Here is an 11,564-nt window from a genome sequence, read left to right as displayed (position 1 = left end):
TTTCTCCATCTCTCTTTTTATTTTCCCTTTCTCACTCTCATTTTTCACTACTGTGTTCTTCTCTACCTATTCCTGTCTCACGAATCTCAAGATTGAGAGAGAAACACACAGAGAGGTAAAAAATGTTTGACAGATTTGGGGAGAAAAAGTTACTGAGGGAAAGAAGGAGAAAGAGTTAGATAGACAGAATAGAGAAGTGAGTAAGAGGCTGGGAGAGTTAGAGATAGGTGGAGTGATAAGGATGGTGAGGCAAGATGGGGAAATACATGGAGAGGGCATAAACGTAGAGGCAAAGAGGAGGAAAATTAAGGCTAGTGTGAGAAAGAGAGACAGAGAAAGGTAAAGTGATAGAGAGGGACAAAATGTATTATAGAAGGAGTGAAAGAGATGAAAAGACTAAGAGAGTGGAGAAAATGGGTAAAAACATGAGAGCAGAAAGGGAAGAGGATAGGAAGAAATATAGGGAGGCAGGAAAGGTGAAAGAGAGACACAAAGACAGGGATAGAGTTACAGATAGAGGTTTAAAGGATATAAGACATATTGGTGGAGACACGGAGGATCGGAGAGAATGAGAGATAGAAAGCAAGACAGGAAGAAATGAAAGATTTTGTGTGTGTGTGTGTGTGTGCATGTGTGTGTGTGTGTGTGAGAGAGAGAGAGAGAGGGGGGGAGGATTTTATACAGAGAAAGGGAGAGGGAGAGAAGATGCCAGAGTGAGGGCCAGGAAGGTGGAGAGGGAGAGAGAAAAGGAAAGAGGGAAAGGATGAGATGAGGTTAATGAGAGTGAGGGAATGATCAAAGGGGAGGGATATAATGATAATGAGAGATGTTGAAAGAAGGGAGTATAGTAGAGAAAAAATTAAGAGAATGAATCATAGAGAGAGTTATGAAGAAAGTGCTAGAGAATAGGAAGAGAGGGGGAAGAGAGATAGAGAGGGATGAAAGAAAATGAGTGAGAATGGGAGTATGAGTGAAGAAGAGAGAATGGGAGTGAAAGAGGAAGAGGGAGATAAGGAAGTTTTACAGAGGCATAGAAGACGGAGAGAGGGAGAAGAATGGAGGGAGTGGCAGTCTCTGATGTGAAAGTCCTGTATATATGTCAATAATGCACTGTTGGCCAATAGGGAAGCAAGATAGGAGGGACTAGGAGTCCAGGAGGGCTCAGGGTAGGAGAAACACAGGGTGTCAAGAGGTAACCACCTTAGGGGTAAGAAGCCCAGACCCTTTTCTCTGGTAAGAGAAATACTTAGATTGGCAGTTATGGGGTAAGTACTTAAATCAGAGATAGCCAGTAAGAAACAAGCAAGGACAACAGCTTCATAATTAATATAGCCTCCTGTGTGTTCATTTGGGACTGATGCAGATCTCGGACCAAGCTGGCGGGAAGGCTCTTCCCAACAACTCTCACCCTCACTTTCTCCACATGTCTCTCACACTGACTCTACATTTCTTTTTCCTCTCAATGGCTGTCTCTTTCCATTTCTTGATTCCCTTCTCCCTTGTTCTTTCTTCCTCGCTTCATCTCTATGTTTCTCTTCCCCTTCTTTCTTGCTTTCTTTCATTCTTTCCTGTCTCCATCTCTGCACACCTTCTCCCCTCTCATCCCTCTTTCTTCATCTCTAAATCTACTATCTCTGTCAGTCTAACATTCCCATCCTTTCTCTCTTCCCCTTCTCTCTTTCTCCTTCCCTTTCTCTCTTTCTTCCTCCTTCCAGGTCTCTCTATTCCTTCTCTATTTCAATTACTACATCTCTTTTGACCCTCCCCTCCTTCTCTCTCTAACTTTTCCACTAGATCTGCCCTCATGTCCTATTTTCTTTCCCTCTGTATTTCTCCCCACTCTCTCCTCTTGTTCTAGCTCTGTATTGCATTTCTTACATTCTCTCCCATCTCTTTCTGTATCACTCTCTACTCGCAATCCCACCTTTGCCCTTATTCCCCCTCTTCTTCTCTATACCCATCTCCACCACCTCTCTTATGCTTTCTCCCTCTCCAAAGATCTTTCTACTTCTCTTTCTCTTTTATGCCCCTTTCTCTCTCTCTCTCTGTCTCACTGTTTTTGTCTTTCCCTCTTTCCACACCACCCACTTTATCTCTCACTCTCCATCTCTTATCCAATTCCTCTCACCCACTTTCTCTATTTTGCTACTTCTGTCTCCCTCTTTCTCTGCTTCTTTCTATCTTCTTATCTCCTTCCTTTATCCCTTATTCTCTTACCCTGTTTTCTTTGTTCCCTTTCCTTCCTCTTTCCCTCTCTTTTTCCTTCACCATCTATATCCCTCTCCTATACCTTAATGTCTCTCCCTTCTTTTCCCCCTCCATCTTCCTTCTCCTTCATTCTTCTGTCCTCCTTTCTCCCTCTGCTCTCCTCCCTCTCTCCAGTATCTTCACTTTTCTAATCTTTGTGCGAGAGGAAAAATGAGACAGAGTTTTAGTAGACATCAGTTTGGAGGGAAAGAGTGGAGGAGAAATAAAGAGAGACAGAAAGGAAGGGAGAAAGAGAATAGAGACATTATAATGAGGATAAAGAGAAAAAGAGGGAGCAAAAGAGATGGGGTGTGTGAGATTGTGATATAGAAAGAGTAAGATGGATATGGATACAGAGAGAAGAACAGACATCTGGGAGGGAGAAAAACAGAAAGGAAAAGACAAGGAGTTGGGAGATAAAGAGAGAGGGGAAGAGAGGAAAATAGAAGAGGGTGAAAGAGTTAGAAAAGAGAAAAGAAGACTGAGATAGGAAGAGAGAGATACAAACAAGTTTATAGAAACAGAAAGAGGAGGAGAAATTAAGGAAGGGAGAGGGGTGATGGGAAAGAGGGATAGAGAGAGAGTAAGAGAGATGCAGGGACAGGGAATGGAGAAGAGAGATGGAAAAGAAGGAAGAAGGGAGCATGAGAGGAAGAATTTGGAGAGAGAATGGGAGAAATAGAGACAGAGAGATGGTGAGCATGAGAGGAATGGAGAGAGATGGTAAAGCCAGGAGAGAAAGGAAGAGTGTGTGTGAGATTCAGAAATTTAAATGGTGAGAGAGGATGAGGGAAAGAACTGGTTAAGCAGAAAGAAAATGGGAGAGATACCCAAAATACATACAAGGAGAGAGGATGGGTAATGATAAGGAGAACAAGATACAGAAGAAAGTGAGAAAGAGTAAGTGTGTCACAATGCCTCTCTCTCCCTCTCTTTCATTTTTCCATTTCTCAATATCTTACTCTGCCTCTTTCTTTGCTTTCACATCTTCTCTATGTATCTATCAATTTATATCTCTTCTTCTGTCAGTCTCCCCTTCCCCCCTTCTTTCTTACTGTCCAGGTCTCTTTCTTTCCTCTCTTCCCCCTTTAATTCTCTCATGCATTCTCTATTTTTACTCCCCTTCCTCTTTACTCCTTCTCTCATATCTTTATCCTCCTGTCTGTATCACTTTTTTCAATGTCTCCATTCATCTCTAAATCTATCATTCTCTGAGACTTTCTAACTCCCTACTAACTTCTCTCTTCATTGCTGTCCCTCTCTCTTTCCCTGCATTCTTCTTCTCTTCATATCCCTTTCCCTCTATCCTCATCATCTAACTTCCTGTCTGCCTACCCCTCTCCATCTTTCTTCTGTCTCTCTCTGCATTCTCTCCATTTCTCTTTACCTCCTTTCTGCCCCTTTTCTCTCAGTCTCTTCATGTTTCACTTTCCCTACTACTTTCCCCCTTCTGACGATTTTCCCTTCTCTTCCTGCCTTTCTCTCCTCTTCACTCTCTTTCTCACTCTTCCCTTTTCTCTCTGTATCTCACTGACTCTTACCCTCTTTCTTTTTTACTTTCAGTTTATCTCTCTATCCTCCCTTTCTCCCTTCTTCCTTCTATCTCCCCATTTCTCTGCATTTGTCTATCTCTTCTTTCCCTCACTCTCTCTCTCACTATTTTATTCCCTCATTATCTTTTACCTTCCTCATTTCCTCTTTCTCCCTCCATCTCTCTATCCAGATTTCTCTTTCCCTGCCTGCTCTTCTCCCTCTCTTCCCAACTTTCACCCTTTTCTCTATCTCTTTACTTCTCTTTCTTCTGTCTTCACTTACTCTCTCTTTCCTCCTCTCTCTGCCCCCTTCTTTCCCTCAAGGGCAGAAAATGGAGTGAAACAGAGAGATGGGGAGAGAGTAGACTATGAGAGAAAGTGGGGAAGAAAGAGAAAAAGAGAGAGCTAAAAAGTGGGAGAAAGTGGGATAGGGGAGAAAGAAAGAGAGGAAGAGTGCTAGTCAGGGAGAGATAGAGAAACTGAGACCGTGGTAGAGAAAGAGACAGATGGGGTGAGGTTACAAATGATAGGGAGAGAGAGGAAGAGAGACACAGCAGAGGGGTTGTGAAGGAAGGGAAAAGAGAAAGAAGAGAGGATGTGGAGAGAGAGAGGGAAGGGAAAGAAAGATGGAAGGGGATAAGAGAGAAGAGAGGGTGTAGAGACAGAAGAGAAGGGAAGAGAAGAGAGATTAGAGAAAAGAGAGGAGGAGAGACAAATGAGAGAGAAGGGGACAGAAAGCAGAAAGGAACAAAGATCTGAAAGAGAGATAAAGGAAGAAAGAGAGGGAGGGAATGAGCGAGGGAGGGAGGAATAGTGATGTCACAGAGGTTTGGAATGTGATAACACAAAATAGGGCTCAGAACTTTGAAGAAGTTCACCACTGTGCCCAAGAGTGCAGAGTTACAAAGGACACTTGAGCAGTCTGGGTCCTTCTTGGCTCTCTTGGCCCATATAGCAGATGTTCCTGTCCCAATACTGGTCACTGGTTAACTTGAAGTCAGCATTGCTGGTTAGTATATGCTCTAGCCTTCTTTGTTGTGTATTCTGTTATTGAAATTAAACATATGTATGTACATACATACACACACACACACACACTGTGTGTAGGAATAACTTACATATACATTTCCATGGCAAAAAAAGTATATTCACAGTGATGTAGAACCATCACCATAGATTGTTCATCTTCCCAAACTTAAATGCTGTCATTATGGAATGTCATGTCCCTTTGCTGCTACCCACAACTCTTAGCAAAAAATATTTTTCTTTATATCTCATGTTATCCCTATGGACCTCCACAATGTAATTACATAGTTTTTGATATGTGGTTGGATTATTTCACTTAGTTTAATTATGTCAAGTTTCTTCTATGATGTCAGCTCTTTGTAAATTTATTACCATCCCAAGATTGCAAACACTAAATGTAGTATACATTTTATAAAGACAGTTACACCCATCCCCCACACTTTATTTACCATTGTGTTAAAGACTGGCTATGGCCTGTCACTCCAAAGGTCTCAACTGTTATATCCTTGCCCCCTAAGGTGATAATGTTACTGAAGGTTCAGGACAGTTAAGGAATTGGGTCAAAGCTGGAGGAAGCTGATACCAGAAGCTGTGCCTATGAAGATTTAAATACTACATAATCTCTTCCTCTGTCTCTCATTCCTGTCCATTATGAAGAAAGTACTCCCTCCAACCTCCCCTTCTTCCACCATGATGATATCCCTCACCACACATCTGGAATCAATAATCTCAAACAATGGATGGAAATCTCTGAAATGTAAATGAATGCAATAATTCCCTATGTTTTCCTGTGGAGTAACTTTGTCACATATAGGGAAAACTAACCAGCATAGATTATTTGAGTTATGGTGGTTCAATTTCATATGCATGAAAGATGATTCTCAATAGACTCTGAACTTGCAACTTTGAACTTTGTTTTTTTTAAGTTAGAAACAAGCTTGTTTCACATGTCAATCCCAGCTCCCTCTCCCTCCGCTCCTCCCCCGCCCTCCCCACCAGGTCCTCCAGTCCCCTACTCAATATCCACTCCAATCCCCAGGGAGGGTGAGGCCCTCCATATTGGATCTCCAAAGACTGACATTTCATCCATGGCAGGGCCTAGGCCCTCCCCAAAGAGTCCAGGCTGAGAGAGCATCCCATATGTTGGCATGAACAATCAAGGTCTATTTTTATGCCAGAAATAAAAACTACCCAAGGCCCCATAGATTGCCTAGGCGTTCTCACTGACACCCACATTCAGCGGGTCTGGGTCAGTCCCATGCTTTCCACACAGCCATCAATCTGGGGTCCAAGAACTCTTCCTTGTTCAGGTCAACTGTTTCTGTGGGTTAAAGCAGCCCAGTCTTAACTCCTTTGCCCACAATTTCTCCCTTTATGACACTGGATTCCAGGAGTTAAGGTCAACATTTGTCTGTGGGTATCTGCCTCTGCTTTCATCAGTCACTGGATGAAGGTTCAGTTTCCCAGACTTTCTGGCAATGGGATTTTATGATGGCACTCCCTTGATTCTTGTCTAAAATCCATAAATGAGTGAGTACATACCAAGTTTCTCTTTTTGTGACTAGGTTACCACACTCAGGATGGCTTCTTATGCTATCCATTTGCCTGCAAATTTCAAGATTCCATTGTTTTCCCACTGAGTAGTACCACACAATGTAAATGTGGCACATTTTCTCTATTCACTCTTAAGCTGAGGGGCATCTAGGTTGCTTCCAGGTTCTGGCTATTACAAAAAGTGCTGCTATGTACATAGTGGACCAGACATCCTTGTTGTATGAATGTGCATCTTTTGGGTATATGCCTAAGAGTGGAATTGCTGGGTCTTGTGGTAGACTGATTCCCATTTCCTGAGGATTCTCCATACTGATTTTCAAAGTGGCTGTAGGAGTCGGCACTCCCACCAGCAGTGGAAGAGTGTTCCACTTTCTTCACATCCACTCCAGCATAAATTGTCCTTGGAGTTTTTGATTTTAGCCATTCTGGCAGGAGTGAGATGGTGTCTCAGAGTTGTTTTGATTTGCATTTTCCAGATGTCTCGGTATCTTGAGGACTTTCTTAAGTGTCTCTCAACCATTTTGACTCCTCTACTGAGAATTCTCTGTTTAGTTCTGTATACTTTTTTATTGACTCCTTTGGTGTTTTGGAGACTTGCTTCTTGAATTCTTTGTAAATTTTGGAGATCAGCCCTCTGTTAGATATGGGTTAGTGAATATCTTTTCCCAATCTGTAGGTTGCATTTTTGTCTTGCTGACTGTGTCCTTTGCCTTACAGAAGCTTCTCGGTTCCAGGAGGTCCCATTTATTAATTGTATATCTTAGTGCCTGTGCTACTGGAGTTATATTAAAGAAGCAGTCTCTTATACCAATTCACTCATGGGTTTCTCCCACTTTCTCTTCTAACAGGTTCAGTGTGGCTGGATTTATGTTGAGGTTTTTGATTCATTTGGATTTAAGTTTGTGCATGGCAACAGACATGGATCTATCTGCAGTCTTCTACATGCCAGTTTTCCCACAACCATTTATTGAAGATGCTTTCTATTTTCCATTGTTTAGTTTTAGCTTCTTTATCAAACATCAGGTGTTCATTCATGTATGGGTTAATTTTGGGGTGTTCAATTCGATTCCATTGGTCTATCTGTGTATTTTTGTGCCAATACCATGCTATTTTCAGGACTATAGCTTTGTAATAGAGCTTGAAGTCAGGAATGTCGATGCCACCAGATGTTGCATTGTTGAAAAGGGCTTTTTTGGCTATCCTGGTTCTTTTGTTTTTCTATATAAAGTTTATTATTGTTCTTTCAAGGTTTGTGAAGGATTGTTCTGGGATTTTAATGGGAATTGCATTAAATATGTACATTGCTTTTGATAAGACTGCCATTTTTAATATGTTGATCCTACCCATCCAAGAGCATGGGAAATCTTTTCATTTTCTGGTGTCTTCTTTAATTTTTTTTCTTTAAATACTCAAAGTTCTTGTGATACAGGTCTTTCACTTGTTTGGTTAGGGTAACCCCAAGGTATTTTATGTTGTTTGTGGCTATTGTAAAGGATAATGTTTCAATGATTTCTTTCTCAGCCCTTTTATCATCTGTATAAAGTAGTGCTAATGATTTTCTTGAGTTGATCTTGTATCCTACCATTTTGCTGCAGGAGTTTCCTGGTAGAGTTTTTTTTGGGGGGTCACTTATGTAAACTATCATATCATCTGCATATAGTGAAATTTCGATCTCTTCCTTTCCAATTTTTATCCCCTTGATCTCCTTTTATTGTTATATTGCTCTAGCTAGAACTTCACATACAATATTGAAGAGATATGGAAAAGAGTGGAGAGCCTTGTCTTGGTCCTGATCTTAGAGGAATCTCCTTGAGTTCCTGTCCATTTAGTTTGATGTTGTCTGTTGTTTTGGTGTATATAGCTTTTATTGTGTTAAGTTATGTTCCTGTTACCCCAGATCTCTCCAAGACCATTATCATGAAGGGGTGTCGGATTTTTGTCAAAAGCTTTTTCAGCATCTAGTGAGATGATCATGTGATTTTTGTTTCTCATCTGGTTTATATGGTGGATTACATTTATGTATTGTCATATGTTGAGCCGACCCTGCATGCCTGGGAAGAAGCCTACTTGATCATGTTGGATGAGTTTTCTGATGTGGACCTTTAAACTTTGAATGTGAACCTTTTCTCTGGGATTGCAAAATTCAGTGTGATCTACTTTTTCTTGTAGCGCTTGGTAGTGGCACTACTCTGTTTCTGCCTCTGTATTTCTCTGTCTTTGCCTGTTTATTTTGTATAACTCTGTCTCTATTTCTGAATCTTTGTCTGAGTCTTTAGTGGAAATCACTCATGCAAATGCTAAGTTACACATAGTCCTAGTGTCTCATTCCAGATCCACTTCTATTTACAATCCATGACTTGATGATGGGTTTCAAATGTAGGTGTGCTTTCTTGTGGACAATAATTGCTTTGTAATATTTATGGTTTTGCATCTTCTATCCTCACTGTCAACCCACGTGCACAGAACTCTCTTATGTTTATGTGTACAGGGATATGCGTGGGTTTGTGTACATGTGCATGTGTGGTCCCAGAATTAATTTTGATAATTGATTGGAATCAGCCCTATGACTGATGTACCTGTCATATTCTTGGATTTAGAGGCAATTCTATTCTCCAACTATGATACCCGTGCAACTTGAGCATCCTCATCTTGTAGCATAGAGCACTTTCCAAAGTGGATACTTTTAAGTGTGTTAAAACCACTCCAGATTCTACTTCTGTCAGTGACAGAATACTTGAAGATGTATCCTGTTCTGAGAGCATTTCTCTTGAGTCTTCTGACCTCTGTTACACATAGGACAGTCCATCACACTAGTCCTTGTGATCTTCCTTAACTTCCTTATGAATCTTACCCACAAGACTGGGCACATAGAATTTTTTCCTGTGGAGATTTTTTCAGGAAGACTGGGTCTGGGTTTAACAATCTGGTTTGTTGAGTTTGTTGATAGCTAAGTACAATGTTAGTTTTCATATGGGGTAAGTAGAAAAATATTAGGTCCATTCTGAACTACACAGAGAGTTTGAGACCAACTTGACATACCATAATGAGACACTGTTTCAAATAAAATAATCTCTAGCAACAATGAAAATGTTTTCCTAAAATATACATGGATTTCAAGGCCAGTTTGAGTACCTTAGCAAAAATATATCTCAGATCAAGGTCTTTATTGAAGATAGCGTAGTTCATTGTAGATAACTTCTTTAATATTTACAATACTTTAGCTTCAACCTAAAATATCAGAAAACAATTGATTAGTATTATCCAACCAAAGACAATGATGGTTATTGATTTGTTCTATGCTTGGATTACTCTAGTCACTGGAAAAGATTATAGGAATCAGTCTTGAAACTTCCTCACCCTGTGCAACACCCATGATACTTCTAGAATATTCAGGCATCCTCCCTCTTCTACACAGGCTGCATTTGATTTCTTCTTCTGTCTTATCCTTCATTTCACTGATTCCATACTTGCCATTCTCTGAGTTCTCAGATTAGTATGTGTATTTTGAACTTACAATTCAGTGTGGGTCTCAGGCATAACTTGCATTCTCTGGCTAGTGAAAATATTTCAAACACACACACACACACACACACACACACACACACACACACAAAGTGTTAGAGTGCTAGATTTTTAACCTAAAACAGAAAATGAAAAGAAAAACCACTAGTCATCTGAGAACTCACATGTATCTTGCTTTGTGTCTTTTCAACATATTTCATGACAAGAAAAAATGAAATAATGTTATACCACAGTATGTGTTTAATATTTTCTCTTCATTGAAGTTCTGCCTCCTGGTAAACATTCCCCTAGTTTCTAAAATGTCAGTTGTTATCTAGTTAGATATGTGGTAAGTATTACAGTGAATATGTTTGCTTTAAGGTAATGTATACCAAATAGAAAATTGTACCATAGTCATTTAATCTTTGATATTGTAAAGTTCTCAGTAAATATTGTCACAAGGCCCTGATATGTATTTTCCTGACCACATCCCAAGCAGCAGATCTTTACGAGAAAGACCTTTATTTTTTCAAAACACAAGACTTCTATTTATGTACTGCTTCCCTAAGGGGCACTGTCCAAAGCCCAAAGAGACCACCCTTCCTTAAACTCTCCTTCATTTCTTTTCAGTTACCATATATTTGATGCCAGCATGGTCTTGTTTACGAAGGCTGCCAATCACCAATTAAGAGGCTTTGCCTTGGCCTCCATTGCATGGATAATGTGCAGCTTGTCCATGGGCCTCCCACAATGGCAAATTTGGTACTTGGAAGAACCCATTCTTTCCTACCCAAGCATGGCATTTGTAGGTATGTGGAGGGCCTGTATCTGCCACCACACCGACAATTCCAGCCACCTGAGAGTCTGCCATCACTACACCTACCAGGACAACCTTGTTCCTTTGATATCCGGGTAACTCAACATCTGCTCCTATTTGCCAGCATTATCAGTCTGGTTGGAACAGCTTGTGCTGTCTCTTTTCTGCAGCAGGTCTACATGGAGAAGCCACAGAAGAATTACATTTGCAATCCGTTTGTCATTTCAGCTGTTCTGAATGCTATTGCCAGCAGCCTTATTTTTCTTGCTGTTATGTGTAATTACTTCTCTGTCTTCAGCAAAGAGGGAATACCTTTTCTGCCTTCTTTCCAAATGCCACTATTCCCATATGCTCAAGGGGCAGGAACTGCCATGGAAGTTGCAAGCATAGCCGCTGTACTGTTTTTATTAAGTGCTATAAATTTTTTTCTTACTGTCCTACCTTGGAAAGAGAAATGCTTCCTGATGTTTAAAAATAAATTTACAGGATGCATAACCCTAAAAGTCTAAAATTCGTGGTGGCAGTAGCAGGAACAAGAGCTGGGTTTGCGTAGGGTGGTATGGGATAGGGTGCGGATTGGGTAATAGGTATTTTTGTGCTCTTTGCCTAGATCTTACAAGTTCAACAAATCCTACTCAAGGTAGCCTATGACAGAAAATGACAAAATGATAGCTTTTAGCATTCTTTGTTATTTGGTTCATTACTTCATTGGTGGGACTATTGGCTTTATGTTTATCTTTCCTACTTGTCCATTTGTGTTATATATTCTGAATTTAATTATAGTTGTCCAACATAAATAATCAATAAACATAATTGTATTAATCAGTGCTCTTTAGAGTAGAAAAATTTTACAGAAAGAAACTCTCTCTTTCTCTCCCCCTCTCTCA

General features: G+C 40.4%; 1 pseudogene; it reads left to right on the top strand.

Annotated features, from left to right (window-relative positions):
- Positions 1-10,512: 10,512 nt before the first annotated feature.
- Positions 10,513-11,149, top strand: LOC101823376 (annotated as a pseudogene).
- The last annotated feature ends 415 nt before the right edge of the window (positions 11,150-11,564 follow it).

This window comes from Mesocricetus auratus, unplaced genomic scaffold, assembly GCF_017639785.1.
Source record: "Mesocricetus auratus isolate SY011 unplaced genomic scaffold, BCM_Maur_2.0 Super-Scaffold_100003, whole genome shotgun sequence".
NCBI lineage: Eukaryota > Metazoa > Chordata > Mammalia > Rodentia > Cricetidae > Mesocricetus > Mesocricetus auratus.
Note: the sequence above shows the minus strand (reverse complement) of the source record. Positions and strands in the feature narration are given on the sequence as shown.